The sequence below is a fragment of the Salminus brasiliensis genome, chromosome 2, assembly GCF_030463535.1.
Source record: "Salminus brasiliensis chromosome 2, fSalBra1.hap2, whole genome shotgun sequence".
NCBI classification, from domain to species: domain Eukaryota; kingdom Metazoa; phylum Chordata; class Actinopteri; order Characiformes; family Bryconidae; genus Salminus; species Salminus brasiliensis.
In genome coordinates, this window is record NC_132879.1 from 40722230 (window position 1) to 40741480 (window position 19251).

Below are 19251 nucleotides of genomic sequence, written 5' to 3' on the forward strand. Positions count from 1 at the left end.
AACAAACGAGATTACCTGGTTTGTTTTTCATCACTATGTAGTGCTAGTATGTCTACAACATTGGAAAACATGTTTTTAAAGTGAAATAGCATTTTCCTTGACTTTGTAAGGTTTTTGGAAAGAGAATTCTGCTTTAGTCATATTATCGCTGTCTTGAGTGTTTTATCGCCTTTTCCGTATTTTGAAACGTACATTTACAGTCTTTGAAACACAAAGAGAACAAATAAATTCTTTTCAAAACAAACGAACATACCTGGTTTGTTTTTCATTACTATGTAATACTAGTATGTCTACAACTTTGGAAAACATGTTTTTAAAGTGAAATAGCATTTTCCTTGACTTTGTAAGGTTTTTGGAAAGAGAATTCTGCTTTAGTCATATTATCGCTCTTTTGAGTGTTTTATCGCCTTTTCCTTATGTTGAAACGTATATTTACAGTCTTTGAAGCACAAAGAGAACCAATAAATTCATTTCAAAACAAACGAACATACCTGGTTTGTTTTTCATTACTATGTAGTGCTAGTATGTCTACAACTTTGAAAAACATGTTCTTAAAGAGAAATAGCATTTTCCTTGACTTTGTAAGGTTTTTGGAAAGAGAATTCTGCTTTATTCATATTATAGCTCTTTTGAGTGTTTTGTCGCCTTTGCCGTATGTTGAAACGTCTTATCACAGTCTCTGAAACACAAAGGGAACGAATAAATACATTTCAAAACAAACGAACATACCTGGTTTGTTTTTCATCACTATGTAGTGCTAGTATGTCTACAACTTTGGAAAACATGTTTTTAAAGTGAAATAGCATTTTCCTTGACTTTGTAAGGTTTTTGGAAAGAGAATTCTGCTTTAGTCATATTATCGCTGTCTTGAGTGTTTTATCGCCTTTTCCGTATTTTGAAACGTACATTTACAGTCTTTGAAACACAAAGAGAACAAATAAATTCTTTTCAAAACAAACGAACATACCTGGTTTGTTTTTCATTACTATGTAATACTAGTATGTCTACAACTTTGGAAAACATGTTTTTAAAGTGAAATAGCATTTTCCTTGACTTTGTAAGGTTTTTGGAAAGAGAATTCTGCTTTAGTCATATTATCGCTCTTTTGAGTGTTTTTTCGCCTTTTCCATATGTTGAAACGTACTTTTACAGTCTTTGAAGCACAAAGAGAATAAATGAATTTATTTCAAAACAAACGAGCATATCTGGTTTGTTTTTCATTACTATGTAATACTAGTATGTCTACAACTTTGGAAAACATGTTTTTAAAGTGAAATAGCATTTTCCTTGACTTTGTAAGGTTTTTGGAAAGAGAATTCTGCTTTAGTCATATTATCGCTGTCTTGAGTGTTTTATCGCCTTTTCCGTATTTTGAAACGTACATTTACAGTCTTTGAAACACAAAGAGAACAAATAAATTCTTTTCAAAACAAACGAACATACCTGGTTTGTTTTTCATCACTATGTAGTACTAGTATGTCTACAACTTTGGAAAACATGTTTTTAAAGTGAAATAGCATTTTCCTTGACTTTGTAAGGTTTTTGGAATGAGAATTCTGCTTTAGTCATTTTATCGCTCTTTTGAGTGTTTTGTCGCCTTTTCCGCATGTTGAAACGTACTTTTACAGTCTTTGAAGCACAAAGAGAACAAATAAATTCATTTCAAAACAAACGAGATTACCTGGTTTGTTTTTCATCACTATGTAGTGCTAGTATGTCTACAACATTGGAAAACATGTTTTTAAAGTGAAATAGCATTTTCCTTGACTTTGTAAGGTTTTTGGAAAGAGAATTCTGCTTTAGTCATATTATCGCTGTCTTGAGTGTTTTATCGCCTTTTCCGTATTTTGAAACGTACATTTACAGTCTTTGAAACACAAAGAGAACAAATAAATTCTTTTCAAAACAAACGAACATACCTGGTTTGTTTTTCATTACTATGTAATACTAGTATGTCTACAACTTTGGAAAACATGTTTTTAAAGTGAAATAGCATTTTCCTTGACTTTGTAAGGTTTTTGGAATGAGAATTCTGCTTTAGTCATTTTATCGCTCTTTTGAGTGTTTTGTCGCCTTTTCCGCATGTTGAAACGTACTTTTACAGTCTTTGAAGCACAAAGAGAACAAATAAATTCATTTCAAAACAAACGAGATTACCTGGTTTGTTTTTCATCACTATGTAGTGCTAGTATGTCTACAACATTGGAAAACATGTTTTTAAAGTGAAATAGCATTTTCCTTGACTTTGTAAGGTTTTTGGAAAGAGAATTCTGCTTTAGTCATATTATCGCTGTCTTGAGTGTTTTATCGCCTTTTCCGTATTTTGAAACGTACATTTACAGTCTTTGAAACACAAAGAGAACAAATAAATTCTTTTCAAAACAAACGAACATACCTGGTTTGTTTTTCATTACTATGCAATACTAGTATGTCTACAACTTTGGAAAACATGTTTTTAAAGTGAAATAGCATTTTCCTTGACTTTGTAAGGTTTTTGGAAAGAGAATTCTGCTTTAGTCATATTATCGCTCTTTTGAGTGTTTTTTCGCCTTTTCCATATGTTGAAACGTACTTTTACAGTCTTTGAAGCACAAAGAGAATAAATGAATTTATTTCAAAACAAACGAGCATATCTGGTTTGTTTTTCATTACTATGTAATACTAGTATGTCTACAACTTTGGAAAACATGTTTTTAAAGTGAAATAGCATTTTCCTTGACTTTGTAAGGTTTTTGGAAAGAGAATTCTGCTTTAGTCATATTATCGCTGTCTTGAGTGTTTTATCGCCTTTTCCGTATTTTGAAACGTACATTTACAGTCTTTGAAACACAAAGAGAACAAATAAATTCTTTTCAAAACAAACGAACATACCTGGTTTGTTTTTCATTACTATGTAGTGCTAGTATGTCTACAACTTTGAAAAACATGTTCTTAAAGAGAAATAGCATTTTCCTTGACTTTGTAAGGTTTTTGGAAAGAGAATTCTGCTTTATTCATATTATAGCTCTTTTGAGTGTTTTGTCGCCTTTGCCGTATGTTGAAACGTCTTATCACAGTCTCTGAAACACAAAGGGAACGAATAAATACATTTCAAAACAAACGAACATACCTGGTTTGTTTTTCATCACTATGTAGTGCTAGTATGTCTACAACTTTGGAAAACATGTTTTTAAAGTGAAATAGCATTTTCCTTGACTTTGTAAGGTTTTTGGAAAGAGAATTCTGCTTTAGTCATATTATCGCTCTTTTGAGTGTTTTTTCGCCTTTTCCATATGTTGAAACGTACTTTTACAGTCTTTGAAGCACAAAGAGAATAAATGAATTTATTTCAAAACAAACGAGCATATCTGGTTTGTTTTTCATCACTATGTAGTACTAGTATGTCTACATCTCTGGAAAACATGTTTTTAAAGTGAAATAGCCTTTTCCTTGACTTTGTAAGGTTTTTGGAAAGAGAATTCTGCTTTAGTCATTTTATCGCTGTCTTGAGTGTTTTATCGCCTTTGCCGTATTTTGAAACGTACATTTACAGTCTTTGAAGCACAAAGAGAACAAATAAATTCATTTCAAAACAAACGAACATACCTGGTTTGTTTTTCATTACTATGTAGTGCTAGTATGTCTACAACTTTGAATAACATGTTTTTAAAGTGAAATAGCATTTTCCTTGACTTTGTAAGGTTTTTGGAAAGAGAATTCTGCTTTAGTCATATTATCGCTGTCTTGAGTGTTTTATCGCCTTTTCCGTATTTTGAAACGTACATTTACAGTCTTTGAAACACAAAGAGAACAAATAAATTCTTTTGAAAACAAACGAACATACCTGGTTTGTTTTTCATTACTATGTAATACTAGTATGTCTACAACTTTGGAAAACATGTTTTTAAAGTGAAATAGCATTTTCCTTGACTTTGTAAGGTTTTTGGAAAGAGAATTCAGCTTTAGTCATATTATCGCTCTTTTGAGTGTTTTTTCGCCTTTTCCATATGTTGAAACGTACTTTTACAGTCTTTGAAGCACAAAGAGAATAAATGAATTTATTTCAAATCAAACGAGCATATCTGGTTTGTTTTTCATTACTATGTAATACTAGTATGTCTACAACTTTGGAAAACATGTTTTTAAAGTGAAATAGCATTTTCCTTGACTTTGTAAGGTTTTTGGAAAGAGAATTCTGCTTTAGTCATATTATCGCTGTCTTGAGTGTTTTATTGCCTTTTCCGTATTTTGAAACGTACATTTACAGTCTTTGAAACACAAAAAGAACAAATAAATTCTTTTCAAAACAAACGAACATACCTGGTTTGTTTTTCATTACTATGTAATACTAGTATGTCTACAACTTTGGAAAACATGTTTTTAAAGTGAAATAGCATTTTCCTTGACTTTGTAAGGTTTTTGGAAAGAGAATTCTGCTTTAGTCATATTATCGCTCTTTTGAGTGTTTTTTCGCCTTTTCCATATGTTGAAACGTACTTTTACAGTCTTTGAAGCACAAAGAGAATAAATGAATTTATTTCAAAACAAACGAGCATATCTGGTTTGTTTTTCATCACTATGTAGTACTAGTATGTCTACATCTCTGGAAAACATGTTTTTAAAGTGAAATAGCCTTTTCCTTGACTTTGTAAGGTTTTTGGAAAGAGAATTCTGCTTTAGTCATTTTATCGCTGTCTTGAGTGTTTTATCGCCTTTTCCGTATTTTGAAACGTACATTTACAGTCTTTGAAGCACAAAGAGAACAAATAAATTCATTTCAAAACAAACGAACATACCTGGTTTGTTTTTCATTACTATGTAGTGCTAGTATGTCTACAACTTTGAAAACCATGTTTTTAAAGTGAAATAGCATTTTCCTTGACTTTGTAAGGTTTTTGGAAAGAGAATTCTGCTTTAGTCATATTATCGCTGTCTTGAGTGTTTTATCGCCTTTTCCGTATTTTGAAACGTACTTTTACAGTCTTTGAAGCACAAAGAGAACCAATAAATTCATTTCAAAACAAACGAACATACCTGGTTTGTTTTTCATCACTATGTAGTACTAGTATGTCTACAACTTTGGAAAACATGTTTTTAAAGTGAAATAGCATTTTCCTTGACTTTGTAAGGTTTTTGGAATGAGAATTCTGCTTTAGTCATATTATCGCTCTTTTGAGGGTTTTATCGCCTTTTCCGTATTTTGAAACGTACATTTACAGTCTTTGAAGCACAAAGAGAACCAATAAATTCATTTCAAAACAAACGAACATACCTGGTTTGTTTTTCATCACTATGTAGTACTAGTATGTCTACATCTCTAGAAAACTTGTTTTTAAAGTGAAATAGCATTTTCCTTGACTTTGTAAGGTTTTTGGAAAGAGAATTCTGCTTTAGTCATATTATCGCTCTTTTGAGTGTTTTATCGCCTTTTCGTTATGTTGCAACGTACATTTACAGTCTTTGAAGCACAAGAGAACAAATAAATTCATTTCAAAACAAACGAACATACCTGGTTTGTTTTTCATCACTATGTAGTACTAGTATGTCTACATCTCTGGAAAACATGTTTTTAAAGTGAAATAGCATTTTCCTTGACTTTGTAAGGTTTTTGGAAAGAGAATTCTGCTTTATTCATATTATAGCTCTTTTGAGTGTTTTGTCGCCTTTGCCGTATGTTGAAACGTCTTATCACAGTCTCTGAAACACAAAGGGAACGAATAAATACATTTCAAAACAAACGAACATACCTGGTTTGTTTTTCATCATTATGTAGTGCTAGTATGTCTACAACTTTGGAAAACATGTTTTTAAAGTGAAATAGCATTTTCCTTGACTTTGTAAGGTTTTTGGAAAGAGAATTCTGCTTTAGTCATATTATCGCTGTCTTGAGTGTTTTATCGCCTTTTCCGTATTTTGAAACGTACATTTACAGTCTTTGAAACACAAAGAGAACAAATAAATTCTTTTCAAAACAAACGAACATACCTGGTTTGTTTTTCATTACTATGTAGTGCTAGTATGTCTACAACTTTGAAAAACATGTTCTTAAAGAGAAATAGCATTTTCCTTGACTTTGTAAGGTTTTTGGAAAGAGAATTCTGCTTTAGTCATATTATCGCTGTCTTGAGTGTTTTATCGCCTTTTCCGTATTTTGAAACGTACATTTACAGTCTTTGAAACACAAAGAGAACAAATAAATTCTTTTCAAAACAAACGAACATACCTGGTTTGTTTTTCATTACTATGTAGTGCTAGTATGTCTACAACTTTGAAAAACATGTTCTTAAAGAGAAATAGCATTTTCCTTGACTTTGTAAGGTTTTTGGAAAGAGAATTCTGCTTTAGTCATTTTATCGTTCTTTTGAGTGTTTTATCGCCTTTTCCTTATGCTGAAACGTACATTTACAGTCTTTGAAGCACAAAGAGAACCAATAAATTCTTTTCAAAACAAACGGACATACCTGGTTTGTTTTTTATCACTATGTAGTACTAGTATGTCTACATCTCTGGAAAACATGTTTTTAAAGTGAAATAGCATTTTCCTTGACTTTGTAAGGTTTTTGGAAAGAGAATTCTGCTTTATTCAAATTATAGCTCTTTTGAGTGTTTTGTCGCCTTTGCCGTATGTTGAAACGTCTTATCACAGTCTCTGAAACACAAAGGGAACGAATAAATACATTTCAAAACAAACGAACATACCTGGTTTGTTTTTCATCATTATGTAGTGCTAGTATGTCTACAACTTTGGAAAACATGTTTTTAAAGTGAAATAGCATTTTCCTTGACTTTGTAAGGTGTTTGGAAAGAGAATTCTGCTTTAGTCATATTATCGCTGTCTTGAGTGTTTTATCGCCTTTTCCGTATTTTGAAACGTACATTTACAGTCTTTGAAACACAAAGAGAACAAATAAATTCTTTTCAAAACAAACGAACATACCTGGTTTGTTTTTCATTACTATGTAGTGCTAGTATGTCTACAACATTGGAAAACATGTTTTTAAAGTGAAATAGCATTTTCCTTGACTTTGTAAGGTTTTTGGAAAGAGAATTCTGCTTTAGTCATATTATCGCTGTCTTGAGTGTTTTATCGCCTTTTCCGTATTTTGAAACGTACATTTACAGTCTTTGAAACACAAAGAGAACAAATAAATTCTTTTCAAAACAAACGAACATACCTGGTTTGTTTTTCATTACTATGTAGTGCTAGTATGTCTACAACTTTGAAAAACATGTTCTTAAAGAGAAATAGCATTTTCCTTGACTTTGTAAGGTTTTTGGAAAGAGAATTCTGCTTTAGTCATTTTATCGTTCTTTTGAGTGTTTTATCGCCTTTTCCTTATGCTGAAACGTACATTTACAGTCTTTGAAGCACAAAGAGAACCAATAAATTCTTTTCAAAACAAACGGACATACCTGGTTTGTTTTTTATCACTATGTAGTACTAGTATGTCTACATCTCTGGAAAACATGTTTTTAAAGTGAAATAGCATTTTCCTTGACTTTGTAAGGTTTTTGGAAAGAGAATTCTGCTTTATTCATATTATAGCTCTTTTGAGTGTTTTGTCGCCTTTGCCGTATCTTGAAACGTCTTATCACAGTCTCTGAAACACAAAGGGAACGAATAAATACATTTCAAAACAAACGAACATACCTGGTTTGTTTTTCATCATTATGTAGTGCTAGTATGTCTACAACTTTGGAAAACATGTTTTTAAAGTGAAATAGCATTTTCCTTGACTTTGTAAGGTTTTTGGAAAGAGAATTCTGCTTTAGTCATATTATCGCTCTTTTGAGTGTTTTTTCGCCTTTTCCATATGTTGAAACGTACTTTTACAGTCTTTGAAGCAAAAAGAGAACAAATGAATTTATTTCAAAACAAACGAGATTACCTGGTTTGTTTTTCATCACTATGTAGTGCTAGTATGTCTACAACATTGGAAAACATGTTTTTAAAGTGAAATAGCATTTTCCTTGACTTTGTAAGGTTTTTGGAAAGAGAATTCTGCTTTAGTCATATTATCGCTGTCTTGAGTGTTTTATCGCCTTTCCCGTATTTTGAAACGTACATTTACAGTCTTTGAAACACAAAGAGAACAAATAAATTCTTTTCAAAACAAACGAACATACCTGGTTTGTTTTTCATTACTATGTAATACTAGTATGTCTACAACTTTGGAAAACATGTTTTTAAAGTGAAATAGCATTTTCCTTGACTTTGTAAGGTTTTTGGAAAGAGAATTCTGCTTTAGTCATATTATCGCTCTTTTGAGTGTTTTATCGCCTTTTCCTTATGTTGAAACGTATATTTACAGTCTTTGAAGCACAAAGAGAACCAATAAATTCATTTCAAAACAAACGAACATACCTGGTTTGTTTTTCATTACTATGTAGTGCTAGTATGTCTACAACTTTGAAAAACATGTTCTTAAAGAGAAATAGCATTTTCCTTGACTTTGTAAGGTTTTTGGAAAGAGAATTCTGCTTTATTCATATTATAGCTCTTTTGAGTGTTTTGTCGCCTTTGCCGTATGTTGAAACGTCTTATCACAGTCTCTGAAACACAAAGGGAACGAATAAATACATTTCAAAACAAACGAACATACCTGGTTTGTTTTTCATCACTATGTAGTGCTAGTATGTCTACAACTTTGGAAAACATGTTTTTAAAGTGAAATAGCATTTTCCTTGACTTTGTAAGGTTTTTGGAAAGAGAATTCTGCTTTAGTCATATTATCGCTGTCTTGAGTGTTTTATCGCCTTTTCCGTATTTTGAAACGTACATTTACAGTCTTTGAAACACAAAGAGAACAAATAAATTCTTTTCAAAACAAACGAACATACCTGGTTTGTTTTTCATTACTATGTAATAACAAGTATGTCTACAACTTTGGAAAACATGTTTTTAAAGTGAAATAGCATTTTCCTTGACTTTGTAAGGTTTTTGGAAAGAGAATTCTGCTTTAGTCATATTATCGCTCTTTTGAGTGTTTTTTCGCCTTTTCCATATGTTGAAACGTACTTTTACAGTCTTTGAAGCACAAAGAGAATAAATGAATTTATTTCAAAACAAACGAGCATATCTGGTTTGTTTTTCATTACTATGTAATACTAGTATGTCTACAACTTTGGAAAACATGTTTTTAAAGTGAAATAGCATTTTCCTTGACTTTGTAAGGTTTTTGGAAAGAGAATTCTGCTTTAGTCATATTATCGCTGTCTTGAGTGTTTTATCGCCTTTTCCGTATTTTGAAACGTACATTTACAGTCTTTGAAACACAAAGAGAACAAATAAATTCTTTTCAAAACAAACGAACATACCTGGTTTGTTTTTCATCACTATGTAGTACTAGTATGTCTACAACTTTGGAAAACATGTTTTTAAAGTGAAATAGCATTTTCCTTGACTTTGTAAGGTTTTTGGAATGAGAATTCTGCTTTAGTCATTTTATCGCTCTTTTGAGTGTTTTGTCGCCTTTTCCGCATGTTGAAACGTACTTTTACAGTCTTTGAAGCACAAAGAGAACAAATAAATTCATTTCAAAACAAACGAGATTACCTGGTTTGTTTTTCATCACTATGTAGTGCTAGTATGTCTACAACATTGGAAAACATGTTTTTAAAGTGAAATAGCATTTTCCTTGACTTTGTAAGGTTTTTGGAAAGAGAATTCTGCTTTAGTCATATTATCGCTGTCTTGAGTGTTTTATCGCCTTTTCCGTATTTTGAAACGTACATTTACAGTCTTTGAAACACAAAGAGAACAAATAAATTCTTTTCAAAACAAACGAACATACCTGGTTTGTTTTTCATTACTATGTAATACTAGTATGTCTACAACTTTGGAAAACATGTTTTTAAAGTGAAATAGCATTTTCCTTGACTTTGTAAGGTTTTTGGAATGAGAATTCTGCTTTAGTCATTTTATCGCTCTTTTGAGTGTTTTGTCGCCTTTTCCGCATGTTGAAACGTACTTTTACAGTCTTTGAAGCACAAAGAGAACAAATAAATTCATTTCAAAACAAACGAGATTACCTGGTTTGTTTTTCATCACTATGTAGTGCTAGTATGTCTACAACATTGGAAAACATGTTTTTAAAGTGAAATAGCATTTTCCTTGACTTTGTAAGGTTTTTGGAAAGAGAATTCTGCTTTAGTCATATTATCGCTGTCTTGAGTGTTTTATCGCCTTTTCCGTATTTTGAAACGTACATTTACAGTCTTTGAAACACAAAGAGAACAAATAAATTCTTTTCAAAACAAACGAACATACCTGGTTTGTTTTTCATTACTATGTAATACTAGTATGTCTACAACTTTGGAAAACATGTTTTTAAAGTGAAATAGCATTTTCCTTGACTTTGTAAGGTTTTTGGAAAGAGAATTCTGCTTTAGTCATATTATCGCTCTTTTGAGTGTTTTTTCGCCTTTTCCATATGTTGAAACGTACTTTTACAGTCTTTGAAGCACAAAGAGAATAAATGAATTTATTTCAAAACAAACGAGCATATCTGGTTTGTTTTTCATTACTATGTAATACTAGTATGTCTACAACTTTGGAAAACATGTTTTTAAAGTGAAATAGCATTTTCCTTGACTTTGTAAGGTTTTTGGAAAGAGAATTCTGCTTTAGTCATATTATCGCTGTCTTGAGTGTTTTATCGCCTTTTCCGTATTTTGAAACGTACATTTACAGTCTTTGAAACACAAAGAGAACAAATAAATTCTTTTCAAAACAAACGAACATACCTGGTTTGTTTTTCATTACTATGTAGTGCTAGTATGTCTACAACTTTGAAAAACATGTTCTTAAAGAGAAATAGCATTTTCCTTGACTTTGTAAGGTTTTTGGAAAGAGAATTCTGCTTTATTCATATTATAGCTCTTTTGAGTGTTTTGTCGCCTTTGCCGTATGTTGAAACGTCTTATCACAGTCTCTGAAACACAAAGGGAACGAATAAATACATTTCAAAACAAACGAACATACCTGGTTTGTTTTTCATCACTATGTAGTGCTAGTATGTCTACAACTTTGGAAAACATGTTTTTAAAGTGAAATAGCATTTTCCTTGACTTTGTAAGGTTTTTGGAAAGAGAATTCTGCTTTAGTCATATTATCGCTCTTTTGAGTGTTTTTTCGCCTTTTCCATATGTTGAAACGTACTTTTACAGTCTTTGAAGCACAAAGAGAATAAATGAATTTATTTCAAAACAAACGAGCATATCTGGTTTGTTTTTCATCACTATGTAGTACTAGTATGTCTACATCTCTGGAAAACATGTTTTTAAAGTGAAATAGCCTTTTCCTTGACTTTGTAAGGTTTTTGGAAAGAGAATTCTGCTTTAGTCATTTTATCGCTGTCTTGAGTGTTTTATCGCCTTTGCCGTATTTTGAAACGTACATTTACAGTCTTTGAAGCACAAAGAGAACAAATAAATTCATTTCAAAACAAACGAACATACCTGGTTTGTTTTTCATTACTATGTAGTGCTAGTATGTCTACAACTTTGAAAAACATGTTTTTAAAGTGAAATAGCATTTTCCTTGACTTTGTAAGGTTTTTGGAAAGAGAATTCTGCTTTAGTCATATTATCGCTGTCTTGAGTGTTTTATCGCCTTTTCCGTATTTTGAAACGTACATTTACAGTCTTTGAAACACAAAGAGAACAAATAAATTCTTTTCAAAACAAACGAACATACCTGGTTTGTTTTTCATTACTATGTAGTGCTAGTATGTCTACAACTTTGAAAAACATGTTCTTAAAGAGAAATAGCATTTTCCTTGACTTTGTAAGGTTTTTGGAAAGAGAATTCTGCTTTATTCATATTATAGCTCTTTTGAGTGTTTTGTCGCCTTTGCCGTATGTTGAAACGTCTTATCACAGTCTCTGAAACACAAAGGGAACGAATAAATACATTTCAAAACAAACGAACATACCTGGTTTGTTTTTCATCACTATGTAGTGCTAGTATGTCTACAACTTTGGAAAACATGTTTTTAAAGTGAAATAGCATTTTCCTTGACTTTGTAAGGTTTTTGGAAAGAGAATTCTGCTTTAGTCATATTATCGCTCTTTTGAGTGTTTTTTCGCCTTTTCCATATGTTGAAACGTACTTTTACAGTCTTTGAAGCACAAAGAGAATAAATGAATTTATTTCAAAACAAACGAGCATATCTGGTTTGTTTTTCATCACTATGTAGTACTAGTATGTCTACATCTCTGGAAAACATGTTTTTAAAGTGAAATAGCCTTTTCCTTGACTTTGTAAGGTTTTTGGAAAGAGAATTCTGCTTTAGTCATTTTATCGCTGTCTTGAGTGTTTTATCGTCTTTTCCGTATTTTGAAACGTACATTTACAGTCTTTGAAGCACAAAGAGAACAAATAAATTCATTTCAAAACAAACGAACATACCTGGTTTGTTTTTCATTACCATGTAGTGCTAGTATGTCTACAACTTTGAAAAACATGTTCTTAAAGAGAAATAGCATTTTCCTTGACTTTGTAAGGTTTTTGGAAAGAGAATTCTGCTTTATTCATATTATAGCTCTTTTGAGTGTTTTGTCGCCTTTGCCGTATGTTGAAACGTCTTATCACAGTCTCTGAAACACAAAGGGAACGAATAAATACATTTCAAAACAAACGAACATACCTGGTTTGTTTTTCATCACTATGTAGTGCTAGTATGTCTACAACTTTGGAAAACATGTTTTTAAAGTGAAATAGCATTTTCCTTGACTTTGTAAGGTTTTTGGAAAGAGAATTCTGCTTTAGTCATATTATCGCTCTTTTGAGTGCTTTTTCGCCTTTTCCATATGTTGAAACGTACTTTTACAGTCTTTGAAGCACAAAGAGAATAAATGAATTTATTTCAAAACAAACGAGCATATCTGGTTTGTTTTTCATCACTATGTAGTACTAGTATGTCTACATCTCTGGAAAACATGTTTTTAAAGTGAAATAGCCTTTTCCTTGACTTTGTAAGGTTTTTGGAAAGAGAATTCTGCTTTAGTCATTTTATCGCTGTCTTGAGTGTTTTATCGCCTTTTCCGTATTTTGAAACGTACATTTACAGTCTTTGAAGCACAAAGAGAACAAATAAATTCATTTCAAAACAAACGAACATACCTGGTTTGTTTTTCATCACTATGTAGTACTAGTATGTCTACAACTTTGGAAAACATGTTTTTAAAGTGAAATAGCATTTTCCTTGACTTTGTAAGGTTTTTGGAATGAGAATTCTGCTTTAGTCATTTTATCGCTCTTTTGAGTGTTTTGTCGCCTTTTCCGCATGTTGAAACGTACTTTTACAGTCTTTGAAGCACAAAGAGAACAAATAAATTCAATTCAAAACAAACGAGATTACCTGGTTTGTTTTTCATCACTATGTAGTGCTAGTATGTCTACAACATTGGAAAACATGTTTTTAAAGTGAAATAGCATTTTCCTTGACTTTGTAAGGTTTTTGGAAAGAGAATTCTGCTTTAGTCGTATTATCGCTCTTTTGAGTGTTTTTTCGCCTTTTCCATATGTTGAAACGTACTTTTACAGTCTTTGAAGCAAAAAGAGAACAAATGAATTTATTTCAAAACAAACGAGATTACCTGGTTTGTTTTTCATCACTATGTAGTGCTAGTATGTCTACAACATTGGAAAACATGTTTTTAAAGTGAAATAGCATTTTCCTTGACTTTGTAAGGTTTTTGGAAAGAGAATTCTGCTTTAGTCATATTATCGCTCTTTTGAGTGTTTTTTCGCCTTTTCCATATGTAGAAACGTACTTTTACAGTCTTTGAAGCACAAAGAGAATAAATGAATTTATTTCAAAACAAACGAGCATATCTGGTTTGTTTTTCATCACTATGTAGTACTAGTATGTCTACATCTCTGGAAAACATGTTTTTAAAGTGAAATAGCCTTTTCCTTGACTTTGTAAGGTTTTTGGAAAGAGAATTCTGCTTTAGTCATTTTATCGCTGTCTTGAGTGTTTTATCGTCTTTTCCGTATTTTGAAACGTACATTTACAGTCTTTGAAGCACAAAGAGAACAAATAAATTCATTTCAAAACAAACGAACATACCTGGTTTGTTTTTCATTACTATGTAGTGCTAGTATGTCTACAACTTTGAAAAACATGTTTTTAAAGTGAAATAGCATTTTCCTTGACTTTGTAAGGTTTTTGGAAAGAGAATTCTGCTTTAGTCATATTATCGCTGTCTTGAGTGTTTTATCGCCTTTTTCGTATTTTGAAACGTACTTTTACAGTCTTTGAAGCACAAAGAGAACCAATAAATTCATTTCAAAACAAACGAACATACTTGGTTTGTTTTTCATCACTATGTAGTACTAGTATGTCTACAACTTTGGAAAACATGTTTTTAAAGTGAAATAGCATTTTCCTTGACTTTGTAAGGTTTTTGGAATGAGAATTCTGCTTTAGTCATATTATCGCTCTTTTGAGGGTTTTATCGCCTTTTCCGTATTTTGAAACGTACATTTACAGTCTTTAAAGCACAAAGAGAACCAATAAATTCATTTCAAAACAAACGAACATACCTGGTTTGTTTTTCATCACTATGTAGTACTAGTATGTCTACATCTCTGGAAAACATGTTTTTAAAGTGAAATAGCCTTTTCCTTGACTTTGTAAGGTTTTTGGAAAGAGAATTCTGCTTTAGTCATATTATCGCTGTCTTGAGTGTTTTATCGCCTTTTCCGTATTTTGAAACGTACTTTTACAGTCTTTGAAGCACAAAGAGAACCAATAAATTCATTTCAAAACAAACGAACATACCTGGTTTGTTTTTCATCACTATGTAGTACTAGTATGTCTACAACTTTGGAAAACATGTTTTTAAAGTGAAATAGCATTTTCCTTGACTTTGTAAGGTTTTTGGAATGAGAATTCTGCTTTAGTCATATTATCGCTCTTTTGAGGGTTTTATCGCCTTTTCCGTATTTTGAAACATACATTTACAGTCTTTGAAGCACAAAGAGAACCAATAAATTCATTTCAAAACAAACGAACATACCTGGTTTGTTTTTCATCACTATGTAGTACTAGTATGTCTACATCTCTGGAAAACATGTTTTTAAAGTGAAATAGCATTTTCCTTGACTTTGTAAGGTTTTTGGAAAGAGAATTCTTCTTTAGTCATATTATCGCTCTTTTGAGTGTTTTGTCGCCTTTGCCGTATGTTGAAACATACATTTACAGTCTTTGAAGCACAAAGAGAACCAATAAATTCATTTCAAAACAAACGAACATACCTGGTTTGTTTTTCATCACTATGTAGTACTAGTATGTCTACATCTCTAGAAAACATGTTTTTAAAGTGAAATAGCATTTTCCTTGACTTTGTAAGGTTTTTGGAAAGAGAATTCTGCTTTAGTCATATTATCGCTCTTTTGAGTGTTTTTTCGCCTTTTCCATATGTTGAAACGTACTTTTACAGTCTTTGAAGCACAAAGAGAATAAATGAATTTATTTCAAAACAAACGAGCATATCTGGTTTGTTTTTCATCACTATGTAGTACTAGTATGTCTACATCTCTAGAAAACATGTTTTTAAAGTGAAATAGCCTTTTCCTTGACTTTGTAAGGTTTTTGGAAAGAGAATTCTGCTTTAGTCATATTATCGCTCTTTTGAAGGTTTTATCGCCTTTGCCGTATTTTGAAACGTACATTTACAGTCTTTGAAGCACAAAGAGAACCAATAAATTCATTTCAAAACAAACGAACATACCTGGTTTGTTTTTCATTACTATGTAGTGCTAGTATGTCTACAACTTTGAAAAACATGTTCTTAAAGAGAAATAGCATTTTCCTTGACTTTGTAAGGTTTTTGGAAAGAGAATTCTGCTTTAGTCATTTTATCGTTCTTTTGAGTGTTTTATCGCCTTTTCCTTATGCTGAAACGTACATTTACAGTCTTTGAAGCACAAAGAGAACCAATAAATTCTTTTCAAAACAAACGGACATACCTGGTTTGTTTTTTATCACTATGTAGTACTAGTATGTCTACATCTCTGGAAAACATGTTTTTAAAGTGAAATAGCATTTTCCTTGACTTTGTAAGGTTTTTGGAAAGAGAATTCTGCTTTAGTCATATTATAGCTCTTTTGAGTGTTTTGTCGCCTTTGCCGTATGTTGAAACGTCTTATCACAGTCTCTGAAACACAAAGGGAACGAATAAATACATTTCAAAACAAACGAACATACCTGGTTTGTTTTTCATCATTATGTAGTGCTAGTATGTCTACAACTTTGGAAAACATGTTTTTAAAGTGAAATAGCATTTTCCTTGACTTTGTAAGGTTTTTGGAAAGAGAATTCTGCTTTAGTCATATTATCGCTCTTTTGAGTGTTTTTTCGCCTTTTCCATATGTTGAAACGTACTTTTACAGTCTTTGAAGCACAAAGAGAATAAATGAATTTATTTCAAAACAAACGAGCATATCTGGTTTGTTTTTCATCACTATGTAGTACTAGTATGTCTACATCTCTGGAAAACATGTTTTTAAAGTGAAATAGCCTTTTCCTTGACTTTGTAAGGTTTTTGGAAAGAGAATTCTGCTTTAGTCATTTTATCGCTGTCTTGAGTGTTTTATCGCCTTTTCCGTATTTTGAAACGTACTTTTACAGTCTTTGAAGCACAAAGAGAACCAATAAATTCATTTCAAAACAAACGAACATACCTGGTTTGTTTTTCATCACTATGTAGTACTAGTATGTCTACAACTTTGGAAAACATGTTTTTAAAGTGAAATAGCATTTTCCTTGACTTTGTAAGGTTTTTGGAATGAGAATTCTGCTTTAGTCATTTTATCGCTCTTTTGAGTGTTTTGTCGCCTTTTCCGCATGTTGAAACGTACTTTTACAGTCTTTGAAGCACAAAGAGAACAAATAAATTCATTTCAAAACAAACGAGATTACCTGGTTTGTTTTTCATCACTATGTAGTGCTAGTATGTCTACAACATTGGAAAACATGTTTTTAAAGTGAAATAGCATTTTCCTTGACTTTGTAAGGTTTTTGGAAAGAGAATTCTGCTTTAGTCATATTATCGCTCTTTTGAGGGTTTTGTCGCCTTTGCCATATGTTGAAACGTACTTTTACAGTCTTTGAAGCACAAAGAGAACCAATAAATTCATTTCAAAACAAACGAGATTACCTGGTTTGTTTTTCATCACTATTTAGTGCTAGTATGTCTACAACATTGGAAAACATGTTTTTAAAGTGAAATAGCATTTTCCTTGACTTTGTAAGGTTTTTGGAAAGAGAATTCTGCTTTAGTCATATTATCGCTGTCTTGAGTGTTTTATCGCCTTTTCCGTATTTTGAAACGTACTTTTACAGTCTCTGAAGCACAAAGAGAACCAATAAATTCATTTCAAAACAAAAGAACATACCTGGTTTGTTTTTCATCACTATGTAGTACTAGTATGTCTACAACTTTGGAAAACATGTTTTTAAAGTGAAATAGCATTTTCCTTGACTTTGTAAGGTTTTTGGAAAGAGAATTCTGCTTTAGTCATATTATCGCTCTTTTGAGTGTTTTTTCGCCTTTTCCATATGTTGAAACGTACTTTTACAGTCTTTGAAGCAAAAAGAGAACAAATGAATTTATTTCAAAACAAACGAGATTACCTGGTTTGTTTTTCATCACTATGTAGTGCTAGTATGTCTACAACATTGGAAAACATGTTTTTAAAGTGAAATAGCATTTTCCTTGACTTTGTAAGGTTTTTGGAAAGAGAATTCTGCTTTAGTCATATTATCGCTGTCTTGAGTGTTTTATCGCCTTTTCCGTATTTTGAAACGTACATTTACAGTCTTTGAAACACAAAGAGAACAAATAAATTCTTTTCAAAACAAACGAACATACCTGGTTTGTTTTTCATTACTATGTAATACTAGTATGTCTACAACTTTGGAAAACATGTTTTTAAAGTGAAATAGCATTTTCCTTGACTTTGTAAGGTTTTTGGAAAGAGAATTCTGCTTTAGTCATATTATCGCTCTTTTGAGTGTTTTTTCGCCTTTTCCATATGTTGAAACGTACTTTTACAGTCTTTGAAGCACAAAGAGAATAAATGAATTTATTTCAAAACAAACGAGCATATCTGGTTTGTTTTTCATCACTATGTAGTACTAGTATGTCTACATCTCTGGAAAACATGTTTTTAAAGTGAAATAGCCTTTTCCTTGACTTTGTAAGGTTTTTGGAAAGAGAATTCTGCTTTAGTCATTTTATCGCTGTCTTGAGTGTTTTATCGCCTTTTCCGTATTTTGAAACGTACATTTACAGTCTTTGAAGCACAAAGAGAACAAATAAATTCATTTCAAAACAAACGAACATACCTGGTTTGTTTTTCATTACTATGTAGTGCTAGTATGTCTACAACTTTGAAAAACATGTTTTTAAAGTGAAATAGCATTTTCCTTGACTTTGTAAGGTTTTTGGAAAGAGAATTCTGCTTTAGTCATATTATCGCTGTCTTGAGTGTTTTATCGCCTTTTCCGTATTTTGAAACGTACTTTTACAGTCTTTGAAGCACAAAGAGAACCAATAAATTCATTTCAAAACAAACGAACATACCTGGTTTGTTTTTCATCACTATGTAGTACTAGTATGTCTACAACTTTGGAAAACATGTTTTTAAAGTGAAATAGCATTTTCCTTGACTTTGTAAGGTTTTTGGAATGAGAATTCTGCTTTAGTCATTTTATCGCTCTTTTGAGTGTTTTGTCGCCTTTTCCGCATGTTGAAACGTACTTTTACAGTCTTTGAAGCACAAAGAGAACAAATAAATTCATTTCAAAACAAACGAGATTACCTGGTTTGTTTTTCATCACTATGTAGTGCTAGTATGTCTACAACATTGGAAAACATGTTTTTAAAGTGAAATAGCATTTTCCTTGACTTTGTAAGGTTTTTGGAAAGAGAATTCTGCTTTAGTCATATTATCGCTCTTTTGAGGGTTTTGTCGCCTTTGCCATATGTTGAAACGTACTTTTACAGTCTTTGAAGCACAAAGAGAACCAATAAATTCATTTCAAAACAAACGAGATTACCTGGTTTGTTTTTCATCACTATGTAGTGCTAGTATGTCTACAACATTGGAAAACATGTTTTTAAAGTGAAATAGCCTTTTCCTTGACTTTGTAAGGTTTTTGGAAAGAGAATTCTGCTTTAGTCATTTTATCGCTGTCTTGAGTGTTTTATCGCCTTTTCCGTATTTTGAAACGTACATTTACAGTCTTTGAAGCA